Source organism: Sander lucioperca, chromosome 7 (assembly GCF_008315115.2).
Source record: "Sander lucioperca isolate FBNREF2018 chromosome 7, SLUC_FBN_1.2, whole genome shotgun sequence".
NCBI lineage: Eukaryota > Metazoa > Chordata > Actinopteri > Perciformes > Percidae > Sander > Sander lucioperca.
Window position 1 is genome coordinate 39,308,264 of NC_050179.1, and position 17,974 is coordinate 39,326,237.

Consider the following 17,974-nt stretch of genomic DNA (forward strand, 5'->3'; position numbering starts at 1 on the left):
GACAGACGCTTAAATTCAACTAAAATGTAACAGTGACCAATCAGTGTTGGACCTACAGTCTGTTGAGATGCCTCTCCAAACTCACCATAAAACGTTTTTTTACTAAAGCAGTATATGAAATCAGATGTATTACCTACCACCATTTAGTTGTTTTGTGTTATTTAAAATATTTATAAAATATCTGGTCATGCCAGATATAATTAATTATTCCACTCATTTTTTAAACAATGCAATTTCCCGTTTCAGCCACCAGGGTGGCAGTGCTCCTCCTGCCCCCCCCCCCCCGCAAACTCCACTTATGCGGTCAGACCATCTGCTAGGGGGCCGAGACTGAGAGCTACATGGATAAATATGCACCAAACAAGCCACTTTGAAATTTTGCTCTTTTTATGAATAAAAAAGTTGGGTGACGCCCCCCCCCCCCCAGACAAAAAAATGTTGGATGACCCTCCCATCAACAAAAAACAAAAAGACATGACCCTCCCTATTTTCCTCCGGTGGTCCATTCCATAAATACCGAGCGGTCCCTAAGAACATATTTAGATATTTTGACGTCTTTCTTTTTTACACAAAAATGTCAGTTTATTGGTAATGGACAGCAGTGGTAGAATGTAACTAAGTACATTTACTCCAGTACTGTACTTCAGTCCTAATGTTGAGGTACTTGTACTTTACTTGAGTCTTTTCTTTTCATGTCACTTTCTACTTCTACTCCGCTACATTTCAGAGAGAAATATTGTACTTTTTACTCCACAACATTAATCTGTTACAGCTTTAGTTACTAGTTACTTTACACATTCAGATTTCTGTAATTAGGTTTTGTTTTTGTTGTTGTTGGGTCACTTTTACTCACAACATGCTAACCGGCAACAAAGGATTCCATTCACTACGCTAAGCTAAGCTAGCGGCGGTGCTGCCGGACTAAGACAATGCATGCACTGAGACAAAAATATGTTTGCCCACCTATCTACATCTAGGGGAGACGGTGAATAACCCTATTTCAAAAAACGGTGCCATGTTCCTTTAAGTAACATTTTCAATACATGGCAGGACGCAGTATTTTTACAGTGTGGTATACTTTTACTTCTAAAAATATTTAAAATAAAATAATAATCTAAAATACTTCTTCCACAACTGCTGGACAGTCATATTAAGCCTGTAAAAAAAGTTGTCAAATGTCTCTGGAACAGAAAGCCTGCATTACGAGATTGGAAAGATGTGAATGTTTACCAGGCAGGGTCTAAGTGAAGCTGCTATCAAGTTGTATTATGGGAAATGTAGGATGCCATGTTTTTATGGGCTTGACATGGGCATTGAAAGTCTGGATATCTCTCAGCTGCTTCAAAGCTGACCATTGTTGAGAGACTTCTGTCTCTTAGAACCCACGACTTTATGGAAGTTTGGCGTGTCAGTCATTGGTGTTCATGGCAACCCGGTCTGGCTGTCAAACTGGGCAGTTGATAACAACACACAGGCCAAAACACAAACAGACATTTCAAAAGGAGAAAATACTGGCATTAGCATTGTTGTCAGAAAAGATAGTATTTCAACTTAGCATGTTTCCTTAATATCTGATGATACATTGGGGTCATTTTTGGATTTATTACAGTAAATATATTACATATTGGACCTTTTTTTTCAGTGTAAAAAAAAATTCCCTCCAAAATATGCCAAAAGAAATTATGAATGGCAGGTTATTACATTATCAGTTTTGTCATTATATTACTGGCAGTTATTACATACTGTACATTTATATGCAGATCAATCAGTTTGAAAACATATTTAGGAAGTTTTATTGATAGTAACTCATCGTACAAAAGAACGACAAAGGAGATTCCGAAAAAGACAGAATTTCTATTAAAAATTGAAATTGTTCCAGCACAAAGGTAAATGTGACATGACTTTGCAAATGTACATTATGCTAAATAATACCAATCCCCTTCTATGTTTTTTTACCAATTCTTTAGGGGCCAAATGCTATTATTATACTAATTATGATATAGGGAATTGTAGCTCAACACGTATCACCATCACGGCAACGATTGCTTGTAGCAACAGAAAAGATCTAAGTGAGCCACTTCTTAACATTGCCACCCGACTGTCTCATGACTTGAGGAAAAAAACCCGGCATCGCTGTCATCAGAGAGCAGATCAGTAACCCTGCAATTAACTGCTGCTGTCAGAGGTCTGCTTCATCTCTGCAAATGAAGAGGAGATCCATTCACCGGCACACTCTGATGGACAGCAGCTGAAAGAAGAGACAGCCACCGCTTGACCCTGGCTGACAGAAACACATGTCAACACTCTTCTCTCTGATCTCGGCTCCTCCACCTCCTTCTACCCCCTCCCAATCCTCCATCTCTTCCTCCTCTTTGTCCTCTTCCTTCTGTCATCTCCGCTCCACCCACCTCTGCCCCTTCCAACTTTTACTCCAATTCTACCTTCCTCCACCTCCACGTCCTCCTCCTCATGTCTCAGAAGCTGAGTTTCTGTCTGATGCTGACAGCTAACAAGTAATTACAGGTAATCATACAAATGGACAGTAATTACTTCAAGGAGGGAGGGGCTGGAGTTTGTCTTTACAATATTGTGAGTTGAAGCCTAGCCCTTGAACTTGCTTTTGTGAGTCCGTAACCCAGCAGCAGTGCACGCGCGCGCACACACACACACACACACACACACACACACACACACACACACACACACACACACACACACACACACTTGAGCGATGTCTACATCTGAAAGAGGGGACGTCCATATAATGAGACTGTACAGGGACTACAGCAAAGACTTTTCTTTCAAAAAATTATAATTCACACACACACACACACACACACACACACACACACACACTTTCCACATTCCTATATTGCCAACATACAGTGGACTATCAGGTTGCACCCACTAGGTGAATGACTCTGGTCATTTAAAAAAAACTTAAATATTTACTTTTAAGGTCTTTTCCCAAAAAATTACTGCAAATGTGCTTTAAAAAATTGTCAAGAGGGGACTTGCTTTCTTGAGTGATGTCTGAAACTGTCTGTGCCCATCGTTTCACCTAAAGAGGGGGTTGTTTTTTTCCACCGAACCGAATTCTACCAAAGAGAAGTAACAAGAGGCGAAACTCGAGAAAAAGAGGCGAACATTGTGTTGAGTTTCTGGTCTCGTCAAAGAGCATAGAAGTAACAAGAGGCAAAACTCAACAGAACGTTCCATTGCAACAAACGCACCCATGACCGAGCTGCAGCTCCGCCATCTTGGACTGAATGCAACACAACATTCTATTGAGTTTAGCCTCTTATTACTTATATACTCTTTGTAGAGTTACGCTTGCACTATGCGCGCTATGCTGGTCGACGTAATGACGGTGCCGTTGATTACAGGAAGGTGTTTATGTAGGTGGAGCGTTCAATGCAGTAGGCTGTGAGAAAATGGAACTTGTGAGCAGAAAAAGTGTAGTTTGGCAGTACTTTCAGTCAAAAGAAGGCCATTCAAGTAGAGCTACATGTTCAATTTGCAATACCGATTTGTCTCGTGGGGGCAAGGACCGTAAACACTACATAACATCACCGCTGTTAAGACATTTGCGTATGAGTTGTGCATGAAGGAATCTACAGACAGCAGCCAAAATGCAGCAACTTCAGGTACGGCAAAGGAAGGACAGTCACAGCTAAAAACTGGTGTTAACCAGACTGTGCCTCTCCTGGGCTGTCAGCTGTTCTCTCTGCAAATGAGTCTCCCTACAGTGGGAGCGGAGGGACTGCTGCTCGTTAGCTAATGCTAGCTTTCTAATTTCACCCACCCAACATGTCTTCATCATACACTGGTTAGCGAAAATTTGCCAAACAAAATAGTCACTCAGCTGGCGATAGCGATCTGCTTTCCTACGATGTGAAAAGAATGTGTGAATTCAACATTAAGTTGTTACATTTAACTATTTTAGAGGCTGTGGATGTTGTTTACTTTATTAATGTGTTTACTGTGTTAATGGACTGAGGATCAGAATCAGAATCAGAAAAGCTTTATTGCCAAGTAAGTTTTTAACACATACAAGGAATTTCTTTTGGTGTTGTTGGTGCATGTCACACATTCTCTAAATAGAATATAAACAATATAAGTAAAGTATAAGTATATGTACACAGTATACAGTATGTATTAAATTAAAAATAAAATATTAAAAATAAAATAAAAGATAAAAGATGGGAGTAGAGGATAGGAGTAGAGTTCGGTTCGGTTCGGGGTTCGGCAGAATCTTAACCAGTGGGTTTGGTATTCGGCTGAACCCCAAAAATCTGGGTTCGGTGCATCTCTACTCATTTGTATCAGTGCGTTTAAAAAACAACACAAGGACATTCTTACATGCCGGCTACATCGCTACATTGCCACTTGTTTGCACTAACACTACGCTTCCACTACGATCAGTGAAACTGCCTACACTGGGCATGAGAGCAAAGCGTAAGTGGTGCGTATGTACTGTGGAGATCCACTCTACAAGCGTAAAAATTGGACAGCTTTCTAGTCATATTTTATGCGAGGCATGTGCAGCCCTTTTACCCAGAAATGGGTAACCGTGTCTATAGAGCGTAGTTTCTGTCTTCCCCATGAGGAATTCTAAGTAATGACAACAACCCTGTCAATGCATCCACATGATACAAGCCTTCCGTGATCGTGCACTACCTCCACCCTTCCTCCACACAGTTGCTAGTAACCAAGGAGGACAGGGAAGATATAAAAAACATGATGGACTCTTCAGAAGAGGTCATTATCTTCACTCCAGTTTCTGCGCACAAAAGTCGCCGGACGACACAATTTTCTGAACATAGCCATGCTGAGAAATACAGAGAAAGTTGTGTGGAAATGATAGTCTTAATTAGCTTTGTAGCAACTCATTTGGCAATGCTTGAATGTAACAGATGTCCATTAATATATAATAGTTGCACACTATAGCTTTAATGACTGTCAATGAGCGTATTGGCAGTTTCTTTTTGAGAGTTTCTGTTTTTATTTCTTGTTTCCCTCACCTGCATCCTTAAATGTTAGCTGACAATAGATGTTTCAAAGCTCTGTGCCGGGTCCAAAAACCGAAGAAACAATAACAATCCCAAAGCAAAAGCACAATCCTACACCTTGTGTGCGCTGCTGTAAAAGATACATTCCGCAGCACATCCGCTCCGCCAACAGTCCGCATATGCTACGTGTGCAAGGTAACCAAAGCGATAGTGTAATGTTAAAGGTTTGAAGACCACTACTATATGTGAAAAGATTTTATTAATGTCATCATTTACTTTTTGTGTCCTGGTTAATACAATCTGACTTAGATTATAAAGGCATTACAATATGCAAAACTGTCATCAGATAATCAAGCCTCTCATACTTTTTACATACTGTGCTGTCCAGATTTTATGTCTTACAGTTAGAAAAATATATAGTGATATTAATATTCATCAAGGTCTATGAAATATGAGCCTAATCAAGTCTACCCAGAAAAGTAATTGGATTATTGATGTCCCTCCTTTAAACATGTAGGCAGGATTACCATGCAATCACCCAGTCAATTACTAATATCATTTATGTGATATTAGTGTTTCTAATACTTCCGGAGTGAAAACATGATCAAATAGGTGTGTTAAACACAGTCTGTATGACTATGAATAGGAGTCACTTGAGGTTAAATTGGACCATTAATGTAAATTGGTTACCGGCGTCGTCATCTGAAGACATCTGGATTTATATGCCATAATTTAGAAAATGAATATCATTCATGGAAATAACTCAAATCATCATGACAGAGAGGGCTTTAATGATTGAATCACCCACGTTCAATACATTTTAATGTAATTATGGTTAGCCTGTTTTTTCCTGCAGGTGATGAAATACAGTTACGTTTATATTTTACCCTAAGTACGACTTTACCTGTTACTGCTACACATACAAAGTGTAAAGATGGCAGGGAAATGTCCTCTAACAGGGAGTTATTAAAAAGATAGGCTGGATCAACGGAAGTAAATTTCCAGGATAAAGCCTAACATCCAATGTGTGATTTTAGGCTTTGTCCCTCACCTTAAGCTCTCTGTGTGTTGCCATTCTCAAAATCTCTTTGCTACGGGGAAACAACAACAAACTTTGAGCTAGCAAGCTACACGCTGAAAATGGCAACTATTGAAGAAAATTTGGATCGGGCGATATGGCAGACCTGCTTAGTTCTTTCGTGAATGACTGTAAAGATTTACAAAGAATATGTTTACGGCATTTATCATCTAACTGTTTTGGCACCGATTGGTGGGATTGCTGTAGACAAAGTCACACAGTGATACACTCACTGGTATAGTACAAGCATATTTAGTTCAACCATGGATCCAGCTAATCTAAATAACTGACGTTACTGTATTGTATGAACATTTAAAGAAATGCAAACAAAAAGACTAAGAGGGGGCAGCCCTAATATATACTGTATATACATATACAGTAAATGGTAAGGAAGGAGGTGGAGCATCTAACTTCATGGTACAGTTCCCACAGTCTCTTCCTCAATGTGGAAAAACAAAAGAGATGGTGATCGAGGAGAGCTGGCAAGTTCCATCACATGCTGCTGACCATCAGTGGTGCCACTGTGAAGAGGGTAAACACCATAAAGTTCCTGGGGGTTCACTTAGTAGACGACATGACCTCCACCATCAACGCCTCAGCCATCATCAAAAAAGCCCTGCAGCGGCTTCACACCCTCTGGAAACTCAAAAACTCAGGTCTGCCCACCTTACACCTCACCACCTTCCTGGTTTGGTAGCTGCAAGGAATATGAGAAACAACGGCTGCACGGTTAAATTATTGTGGAGGATTACAAATGAACTGTGCCCCCTGCAAATGCCCCCCACCCCGGAAGGGCTGGGTATTGTTAAAAAATATTCAATACCGGTACCGGTACCAATACCGTGACTTTGATACCCCGGTTCCTAAACGATACTTTTTTCGATACCAATTTTATAAAACAAAAAGAAATTAAAACATTTCACATTATGGCACAAATCTTTTTATTTATTTTTCAGCTCCTACTATGTGAGCCCAGTCTCTGTGTAACATAGAGTTTTTCCTGCATGTTTCTAGGCTGTGTAATGTTAGACAGCCAATCACAGACATTATTATATCTTCATAGACGCATGCTGCATGCTTATTGGCTCACTGACGCTGATGAGATTTACTCCTTAGGTATTGAAATTGGGTATTGAATGACGAGGAATGTTTCAATACTCAATACTTTAGAGGCAATTCTGTCGGTGCCTAAAAAGTATTGAATGTGGTACCCAGCCCTAAACCCCGGGCCATAATCTGAACTAAATGGACTGTCCTTAAATGCATGTCACCACTTTACATATTCTGTGTTTGCAGTGTACAGTTTGCTAACTTTTTAACAATCTACAGCACTGTGCCTTCAACCGTTTCAAATATTTTTTAATGTTTTATTTTATATATTTTAGTCTACATAGTGTTTGTCTGTATGGTTGTCTTTTCCACTGCAAGTGGCTGGTGGAGACTTTTTTCCTTTTCCTTGATGTATGTTACAAGGAATTATGGCGAATAAATTAATGTAATCTTCACTTATGCCTGACGAAGGCCTTTTGTCTGTGTCAACAGTGCCTGCTTCTGTGCAAATAAGACAATGATTCAATTATTTTACTGCACGGGACATTCATATGTTTATTTGCTGTACCTTCCTTCAGAAAAGCAGCTGCAACAGTGTACTGCCATCTTCATCCATTTCCTTCTTTCATGCTCTGTTCTGTCGGGCTCTTGACACTGAGAGCCATCATTCATCTTTGGAGCCGAGACATCTCCTGTCTCAGTGTGATGGGTGAATTCTCTCCTCGCTCTAATGACTATTATCTTTAATTCGCAGAGTCTCAATTAACGGCTTACTGCAGGTCAGTGATTAACAATTAGCTGATAAAGACCCTGACACACTAACATGACCAGAGAAGGGGGCTGTGGGGCCACATCACAGAACATTTTCAAATGTATGCATTTTTTCTTCCTAAATGCAGATGTTTACAGCGACAGAGCTCAAAAAACATTGTATGTGCATGAAATATAAACAACAAATTTGATAGTTCTTTCATAGTTCACTGCTGCATGTATAACACGTTGAAGGTGCCAAAATCCTCCAAGAATCCTCTCAACATGCCTATGCATAACACAAGAATAAAAATGCGGAATAAAACTAAGCGACCACTGTGTTCAGCAGCTGAGTCTGAGTCAGACTGAGTCAAGCATGTTGTCTGCAGCAGCTACCGGCGACTGATATGCCTCTTTGGAAATTAACACCTCCTTTAAAAATATTATATGTAATATTTCTGCATTAAAATGTCAAAAAATTACTATACCTATATTTTTTATATATTTCTCATACAGTTATTGTCAGACGGGGCAAACAGGGGACTCAGGATGCAGGACTCAGACACGCAGTAACAGTCAAACACAATGTATTTATTGTACACACCGGTACAAAACAAAACAGGCAACAGTCTCCAAAAAACATTGGCAGGCAGTACACAAAATGTAAATTTGGCGACGCTATCCAAAAAATGCTAAACACACACTCGGATCAAAAACAGGCAGAGGATCAGAAACACTTACGAGCTCACGGGAAAAAAGGCTGGAACGCTAAATTCAAATTTATAAGACAAACTGGCAGAGAACAAAGAGCAAGGGAGTGAATGTATACACCTGAGGGGGTAGGGGAGACAATTAGACACAGTTGCAGGACATTAGGGCTGGGAAGGTGATTAGACAAGGTGGGAAGGCAGACAAAGACCAGAAGGAAAGTAACCTGCAACACAAACGGTGAGTATCAAAATAAAACAGTAAGTGAGCAAAGTAAGTGGATGTGAAAGAAAACTGAAAACATGACAGTTATTTTTAGTGTGATTGTTAACAGAATGGGTAACAGGGCTACTTTTCTGATAAAACTTTACAGTGGTTTAAATCTTGTTTGTCCAACAATGTGTTGTCATTAATAATGTGAACTCATCTTTCTTAAAGACTAATACAGGAGTTCCGCAGGGTTCTATTTGTGGTCCACTTCTCTTTAGTTTATATATAAATGACTTCCCGCAATCATGTCATGGGGCAGGTTTTCAGATGTATGCAGACGATACAGTTATATATGTACCTGATAAAACTACTGTCTGTTTACACCCAGCTGTCAGATCATTTAGAGGCCATAGCAGCATGGTTTGAACATTTTTCAATCTTTTTAAAGTTTTTCAATCAATGGAAAACTGTGTCAGTTTGCTTTTTCCAGGGCTTGGTCCTTGATAGAAACTAGTTAAATCTAAAGATTTATGGGCAACATATCGAACAGGTCTCTGAGGTAAAATATCTCCACCTTATATTAGATTCCCACTTAAAATTAAAAGACTAAATGGTAGCTTACGGGTCTTATGAATGGAAGTAGATGGCTAGCAGAAACAAAGCTCCTTGAGCAAAAATGGATAAAGAAAAGGGCCTTTTGAATAGTTGAGTTTCAAAGCCCTTCCAGATGGTTCTCTCTAAAAGACTGAAGTTATTTGCATGTACTGTCGATGTGAATTGAGTTACCAATGGAGTAGTCAAGTCTCAAATACCACTTGAGCATTAAAAACTTGAAAAAATATCCCTTTTCTATGTATGTATCTATTGTTGAGTTTGTGGTCTGTACTGTATTTTATGTAAGTTTTGAGTTTATTGTATTGAAAAGAAAAAAGGTCCATCTAGGGATGTGCACTGCAAATTAGCTTGGCAGAGGCTCAGAACACACTCTCCTGAAACATCCAACCCAACTGAGACCGAGCTGTTTGTATCCACTTTCCCCAACTTGGGTTTTCTTTATTTCCAAACATTGAAAGTGAATTAATAAATGAATTTAATAAATCAAATACAGCCGAGCAAAGGGACAGTTACCTGAGTTACCTGTGCATTTCTACAAAGAAATTAAAAAAAAATCCTCTGCAACATTAAATGGTGGCCGTGAACTTGATAGCATTTGGAGATTTGAAACACGCACACACATAAGCTTACACAGAGCACAAAAATACCGGGCATCCCCCTCCCCCTCTCTGTCACTACACACACACACACACACACACACACACACACACACACACACACACAAACCCACACACACAGTTAATAGCTCCTAAGAAATCACATTTTGTAAATTGCATTGTGGCACTAACCTTTTCTCTAGTAATTAAATGAGTGAGAAGAGGAGGCCTGCCTTAATGAAGTCAGCAATTTACTATTACACACACATACACACACACACACACACACACACACACACACACACACACACACACACACACACACACACACACACACACAGAATCTCTGTGACTGCGGAGGATCAGCTTACGAAGTTTTTTAAAAGCAGGATATTTTAATTTCTTGAAAATGAAATGTGCATGTTGTTTCAGTATTTTTTCTTCTTCATTATTAAGCTGATAAACTCAACTATGAGTGGTGTTGATTTTCAAATCTTAAACCGTAAGCTGAGAGAAACTTTAGGGATGTGGGATGATTGGGCACTACAAAAAAATAGTCTGATTTTAAGTTTTTAATGGGTTTCTAATGGGCTTCCATTCTTATCTGGAAGTCAAGCACATTCTCAGGGGGCGTTGGGCTCCACCATGGTTGTACTCCATAATTCTGTTTGTGACTTTCATGGACAGAATTTCTAGGCTTAGCTGAGGATTAATGGGGACTTATTTATGAGTAGAATGAGAGGCAGTGTGAGATCGACAGGTGGATTGATGCCGCAATGCTGTACCGTACTCTAGTGGTGGTGATTTACAGGTAAATCTACATTCCAGCTGTTACCTATATTTAAGATGTAAGATGTATTTATTTTTTGATTAGGAAAATGCACATTAATCAACATTTCTGTAAATGCGGCAGTGTTAGCCAGATGGATAATTTCCAACTGTAGTCCTATTTACCTAGCATGCATGTCTTTATGGAGGGAGGAAACCGGAGCACCCAGAGAAACCCACGCAAACATGGGGAGACCATGCAAACTCCACACAGAAAGACCCTGCCCGGACCCGGGATCGAACTCTGTCCAGACCAGGGACCGAACTCTGCCCAGACCAGGGATCGAACTCCGCAGTGTCAACTTGCTGTGAGGCAGAAGTGCTAGCCACTGATCCACCGTGCCACCTCTTGAGCTTTGATCATGAGCTTTGGGTGATGACCAAATGAATGGGATCATAAAGGTAAGAAGCCAAAAATCAAAAAGTAGATTCCGTTCATTGTGACTTTAGAGAAAGGGTGAGGAGCTCAGCCATCCAGCAGGATCTCGGAGTAGAACTGTTGCTCCTTTGTGTTGAAAGGAGTATATCCACGATGTTCACCTTCGGGATTGCTCCATCGCCACAGGAAATTCTGCTGGATGTCCCTCTTTTCGGCCAGATGTCCGTTTCCTTCCGTTTTCTTTGTGTTGGCGTTCTAAACTCTGGTGGATTTATGAGGACTATGGTTAACTGCTCCTCAGATCTCTGCAGGCTAAATCCAGACAGCTAGCTAGACTATCTGTTCAATCTGAGTCTTCTGTTGCACGACTAAAACTTCTTTTGAACGTACACGTTCCACCAAAACAAGTTCCTTCCCGAGGCTATTTTGCAGAGGCACCACGGCTTCGTCCGGAGTTTAGATTCAAAGATTCAAAAAGCTTTATTGTCTAATATGTTGCCATGTTAGAAACAAATATTTTGATTGAAGGCAGAGTGTGTGTGATGTGTCAGTAGCATGAGTTTTGTATATGTATTGCATTGGGAATGAAGGATTTGTTGTATAATGACTTTTTAGCCAGAGGCACTCTGAACCTTCTTCCTGATGGTAATAGCTCAAAGCTTTGGTGGAGGGGGTGGGAGGCATCCTGGATGATGAAGTTGGATTTTCTTTCCACTGCTTGTATATAAAGATCAGATGGCTGTTTCTGTGGAATGCCTATGATCTTAACGGCCATCTATCCTAGCCAGCTTTCTCTTGCATTGATTTGGTAGGAACCTGTACCAAGATGTGATGTTGAAAGCGATGACAGACTCTATCAGTGACTGGTATACTCTGGATAGAATGTCCTGTCTCACTTCAAATCCTTTAAGCCTTCTGAGGAGACACATGCGCTGTTAGGCCTTTTTGTAAATTGTGTCAACATGCAGGGTGAAGGTGTGACGGTGGTCAATCAAAGTACCAAGGTACTTGAAACTTTCAACCTGTTCCACTACTTGCCCTTCCAGTCTCAATGGTGTGGATAGTGGATGAGGAGTATCAAGCAGTCGGCCCCTATGGCAACACATTTCTTTGGTCTTGGTGATGATGGCTCCAGTGAACTTCTTTTGAGCCAAAGTGCCATTGGGTTGACATACTGCTTCTAAGTGGAGAGGGAGTCGTCATCAGTGAGGTTAGCCACCAAGGCCATGTCATCCGCATACTTAAATAGCTTGAGTCCGTTGCTGCTGCAGGTGATCTCATTTGTATAGATGGAGAATAGGACAGGTGACAACACACAGCCCTGAGGCACTCCGGTGTTTAAAATAGTGTTGGTGGATTTAAACCTATTTACCCTCACATGCTGTGGTCCTTTAAAAACTCCTTAATCCAGAGTGTCAGAGTTGGGTTAACTTGCAGCTGTTGGAGGCGGAGCAAAAGAGTGTTGATGTTCACTGTATTGAATGCAGATAAGAAATCCATGAATAAGATCCTGACAAAGGAGTTGGGAGAGTCAAGGTGTCTTGTTACAGTGTCCAAAAGAGTCAGGCTGGCATCCTCTACACCTTGCTTTGATTTATAAGCAAACTGTAGTGGGTCCAAGCTCTCTCCAACCATGGTGATGAGTTAATCTGCAACAACTCTCTCCATGCATTTGCAGAGGATGGAGGTAAGCGCCACAGGTCTGATGTCATTCATCGCTTTGACATTGGGTCGTTTGGGAACAGGTATGATGGTAGTTTCCTTCCACGCCCTGGGTACAAAGCTGGCATCAAGGAACAGCTGGAAAAGTTGTGTCATCACACCAGCTAGCTGTGGTGCACACTCCTTTAAGATGCGTCCCTTCAGTCCATCCGGGCCAGGAGCTTTGGTAGAATGGAGACGGGTAAAGATGGAGGCAACCTTCTTCTCCTCCACACAGATGGATTCAGAGCAATGGCTCATGTTGTGTGGGATCCAACCCTCAGCAGGATCTGCATTGTTGAACCTGGCATAGAAAGTATTCAGTTCCTCTAAAAAGGCAGCAGGATCTGGGCATTGGATCGTGCCAGCATTCTGAGTCCTACCCATCATGGTGTTAAGACACTTCCAGGCATCCCTCACATCTCCCCTGGTGAACCTCTCCTCCATTTTGTTCTTGTAATTAAGCTTAGCAAGCTTGATCTTATGCGTTAGCTCTTTTCTGAGATCTTGGACACGTTGTTTGTCTCCTTGAATAAAAGCTAATTTCTTCAAATGTATACAGTGTTTGAGCTCTTTTGTAATCCAAGGGTTGTTATTACCAAAGAGCTTGACTTGTTTAGATGGAATGACATTGTCTGCACAGAATGATTCATAAGAGCAGATGGGCTCATTAAGTGTGTTCAAGTCACCATTGCAGGCCTCAAAGAACATTTCCCAGTCTGTGAGTTCAAAGCATCCCCTCAGCCTTTCTACAGATTCAGTATCCCAGACTTGGATGGTTTTTGTCTGAATCTTCTGTGTTTTAATTTCTGTCTGTATTTAGGCAGTAGTAATATCACATTATGATCTGATAGACCAAGGGCAGGACGGGGCTTGGATACATATGCACCTGGAATGTTTCCAAAACATAAATCCAGCGTCCTATCAAATCGCGTTGCTGATGTCACATACTGCTCTAATTGGGGGAGTAATGGGGTGACGTCACAGCTGTTGAAATCCCCAAGCAAAAACATGGGCTGATCGGATGCCCTGGAGACGGCATTGTTGTAGCATTCTGAAATGCGCTCTGATGCAAGTTCGTTGTCAGGGCCAGGTACATAAACAAGGATCACAGTTATTTGTTGGAATTCACGGGGTAGATAGTGGGGACGAAACGACACCACCATAATTTCATAGTGGCGAGAGCAGTGCCTCTCATGAACAGTGTAGTTCGTTACCCACCTGTCATTAACAGCCATGCAAAGACTGCCCCCGACTGATTTCTCTGTTCTCTCCGTGTCCCGATCATAGCGAATTAATGTGAACCCATTAAGGCTTAATGCAATGTCCACAGACAATCACGTTTCAGTGAAACAAAATAAACTTGTGTTTCGATCAAGCTTAACCAGTGCGGAAAGTTCATCCATCTTATTGCGCAGGGATCGCACATTTGACAGAGTTAAAGCAGGTAATGGTGGCTTACTTCCTCATCTTCTTAACCTGTTCCTAATTCCTCCTCTCGACCCTTGTTTCCTCTGTATCCTTTTCCTCAACAGGATTTTTGGTATAAGATCCAGTTGGCCTGTTATTGACTGGCAAGCTTGTAGTTTCAGAAGGTCTGCTCTGGCATAGATGCGTCTCTGTGATTTTTCGATTGAGATGGTCCCATCAAAACGCTCATAACTTGATGCAGACTGGGTTTTAGCGTCTGCAAACGCAGATTTGCAATTGTCCATATCTCCTACACCCATTGCCACTGTTGGTAGTGTCGGTAAATGATGTATAATATAATTAAATATATGATCTATAGCCTTCAATCACGAGTTGCTCAAACAGAGGAGCGCCCCGCGTCTCGTAGCGCCGGCCATGACGATTGTGATTGGTTTAAAGAAGTCTTGGTAGTGAAGTTTAATCACGTGAACATTGTCAACAACCAATGGAGGCACTTTCTCCAGCACCAAATAGGAAGCAGCAACAGCTAGAGCCAGTGTTGTTTATTGTTGCTATGGCCACGCTAAAGAGGTAAAGTTGCAGATTTTCAACCCTTCTGAAGCGAGTCATTCAGCGGGAGTTTTACCACTGGGTAAACACAGACCTCAGGATACTGGAGACATTCATCTGCATGTACAGCAGAACAGAAAATCTGCTGACTTTACCTTAAGTTACCAGCTAATGCTAGCTGTAGCTAGCTAGCTTGGTTAAATGTTTCAAAACTAATCTAGTTGTAGTCTTGCAATCTGTGACCCTCCAAGATCCCCAGTCTTTACATATTATGATTAGATGTGAGATGATTGTCTTTAGATGTGAGATGGTGTCCGACTTCAGTCTTTTCAAAGTCTGTTCAAAGTGTTCTAGTGTACGGTAGGCACAAATGGTGACCCCAGAAGAGGGATTGGATGCAACAACACAAATAGTTAAATGTGTTAAGAACAAACTAAGTACAAATTATTCATGTTCCTTTTGAATAATGCCTAGCATTCAAACAGCTATATGAAAAGATGGCAGCAGATTGAGACTGTGTGTTGGCACACACTCCAGCTCTTCACTGACTCTGTGTTGCTGTCTTCTCTCTCTGGGTCAGTGGGCCTCCAGCTGCTCCAGCAGTCCCTCTGTTGGTGTTCTGCATGTGTTCAGGGTTTCCGCGTGAGTGCGTTTTTGTGTGTGTGTGTGTGTGTGTGTGTGTGTGTGTGTGTGTGTGTGTGTGTGTATGTGTGTGTGTGTGTGTGTGTACTGTATTGGATGGCATGCTTCAGTTAATGTGGAACAGCTCAGCAACTTGCCTCAGTCTGTTGTCAGCAGTCTCAGACACTCTCCTTCCTCTTATCTCATTCTGGCCTTGGCCTGCAACAAAGCGTTACAGAGGTAACAACCTCTAAAATGTCTTTTTTTAAAGGGTAACTTCTGTTTTCTTTAACCTATTCTCCTATGTTTTTGTGTCTAAGTGACTGATGGGAACAACAATCTTTGACATTGGTTCAGTTTTAAGCAAGATCTCGGTGAAACAAGCTACAATGTAAGTTAACAGGACAATTGTCCAGCTTGTATTTACCTTCACAAAAGTGCTCGTTTTGCCACTGACAGGCTCAGATTAATATTCTAAGTGTTTGACAACATTATGGAAAGGATTTCTAAGCATTCTGTTAAAGAGTTAGATCCTTTTATAAAACATAAAAACATGCAATCATACATCACATCAAATCTTTTTAGACCCAAAACCCCAAATCAATTGCTTTCTTTTGGGTTTCCACAAAACAATAACATGTATGTTTCAGTGTCTTATAGGCATTAAAAACTACAGTATACATTTATCTTCTTTGGCTGAGAAAGCTGCAGAGACAGGAATCTAGTATTCCGTATCATCATCAGCCCCTTCATCAGTTTGCAGTTGTTTTGTTGTGATCATTCTATTTTCTGGCCAATCTTTAATACCAGCTCTTTAATCTGATGTACTTAAACTTGTTAAATTATTAAGTACGTTACATTTTCAGACCAATCAGAACTTTCCTTTTGCAAATTCATCACCCTCTCTTGCTCTGAAAATCAGTCTGTTTCTTAAAGACCATTTCATTAACTTTATCCATTTAGTTCGAAATTGGAAATCTAATTGGGAAATCGTTGTGATATCTGGCCATATGCGTATGTGTGTGTGGATATGTATGTGTCAGAGTGCGTGTGTCCAGTGAATAAAAGAAAGCTTTTAATTGCGTTATTCTTTGATCAAGGCATGTTTATTAGTGGGTGAAAGTCATATTAACCTTTCCATCGGCCCTGACATTTCCTCTCCTCCTAAATGGAGAATTAAAGACCATTGGAAAGTCATTAGTGAAATTTACTGCTTCTGTTGGCTGGTCAGCCATTAGAGAGGCTGTAGGACCACAGAACACTGTTCGCAATCTTCTGCCAAGTCACTTTTTATTGTTTGAAGGAGAAGTATGTGTAGACGAAATGCTTTTCCTTCCAGAAGAACACTTATTTCTGTCAGGTTGAAAGCTAACATAGGTTAAAATTACAGTTTGATTTGGATACAACAACTAAGAATTTCATGAGAGATGAATTCCATCCTGTGCCAGGCTGCTGATGTGTGTTCTGGCATGGAAGTAAATCAGTTTCATTGGATTTTGAAATTAAAAAGCCATTGAATTTCTAGCACTAAATATTTATGCATTGAAATTATGTAAATTATCTTTTGCCTCTGAATTTTACTCTTCAACAAATTTTCACCTTTATTTTTCTAAGTTCATTTTCAATTTTCGTCTGCTATTTCATCACAAAATTCACTTTTGAGACTTTTTTATGCAACAAATCAACTGTGTAGAGTTCGAATATGGGCAGTTTTACGAAAATTGACAGTGCTTTTAAAGTCAAGCCCTACCTGCTAAGCAAAGATTTCAAAAGAGTTATACATGCATTTATTATGTCTGGATTAGACTACTGTAACTCTTCATATGTTGGTTTGGATCAGTCTTCTCTTCGTCAGTTACAGTTAGTCCAGAACGCAGCAGCTCAGCTTTCAACCAGGACTAAATAGCGTGACCACATAACCCCAGTTTAAGCCTCGCTCCACTGGCTTCCTTTCTGTTTCAGGATTGATTTTAAAATTGTATTGCTTGTTTTTAAGATTTTAAATGGGTGGACTTCTTGTGTATCGGAGCTTTTACATGTCTGCACACCTGTCAGAGCACTGAGGTCATCCAATCAGATGCTCCTTGATGTTCTCAGAACCAGGTTATAAAATAAAGGTGACCGAGCCTTTTCAGTGGCTGCTCCAAACTGATATAGTTTACCTATTCATATAAGAACTGCTCGGACCGCTGAAACATTCAAGTCCTTGCCTGAGGCCCACTCCCTTTCATTGGCATTCAATTCAAGTTGAGCTTTGACACCTTGACCTTTTTCTACTGTTGGTTATTTTGTATTGTATATTGTGTATTGTTTGTGTGTATTATCCTTTTTTTTTTTAGCTTGTTAAGCACTTTGGTCAACTATGGTTGTTTTTAACCGTGCTATATAAATAAATTGAATTGAACTACATACAGTATATTGTATAAAATATACAATTTTAGTTGCA

General features: G+C 40.5%; 1 long non-coding RNA gene across 1 annotated transcript; it reads left to right on the forward strand.

Moving 5' to 3' along the window:
- The first annotated feature begins 850 nt into the window (after positions 1 to 850).
- LOC116040108 lies at positions 851 to 16,844 on the forward strand. The gene is made up of 3 exons (XR_004102583.1): positions 851 to 1,027; positions 11,962 to 11,967; positions 16,832 to 16,844. It is a non-coding gene; the product is annotated as an uncharacterized LOC116040108 (long non-coding RNA).
- Positions 16,845 to 17,974: the final 1,130 nt, after the last annotated feature.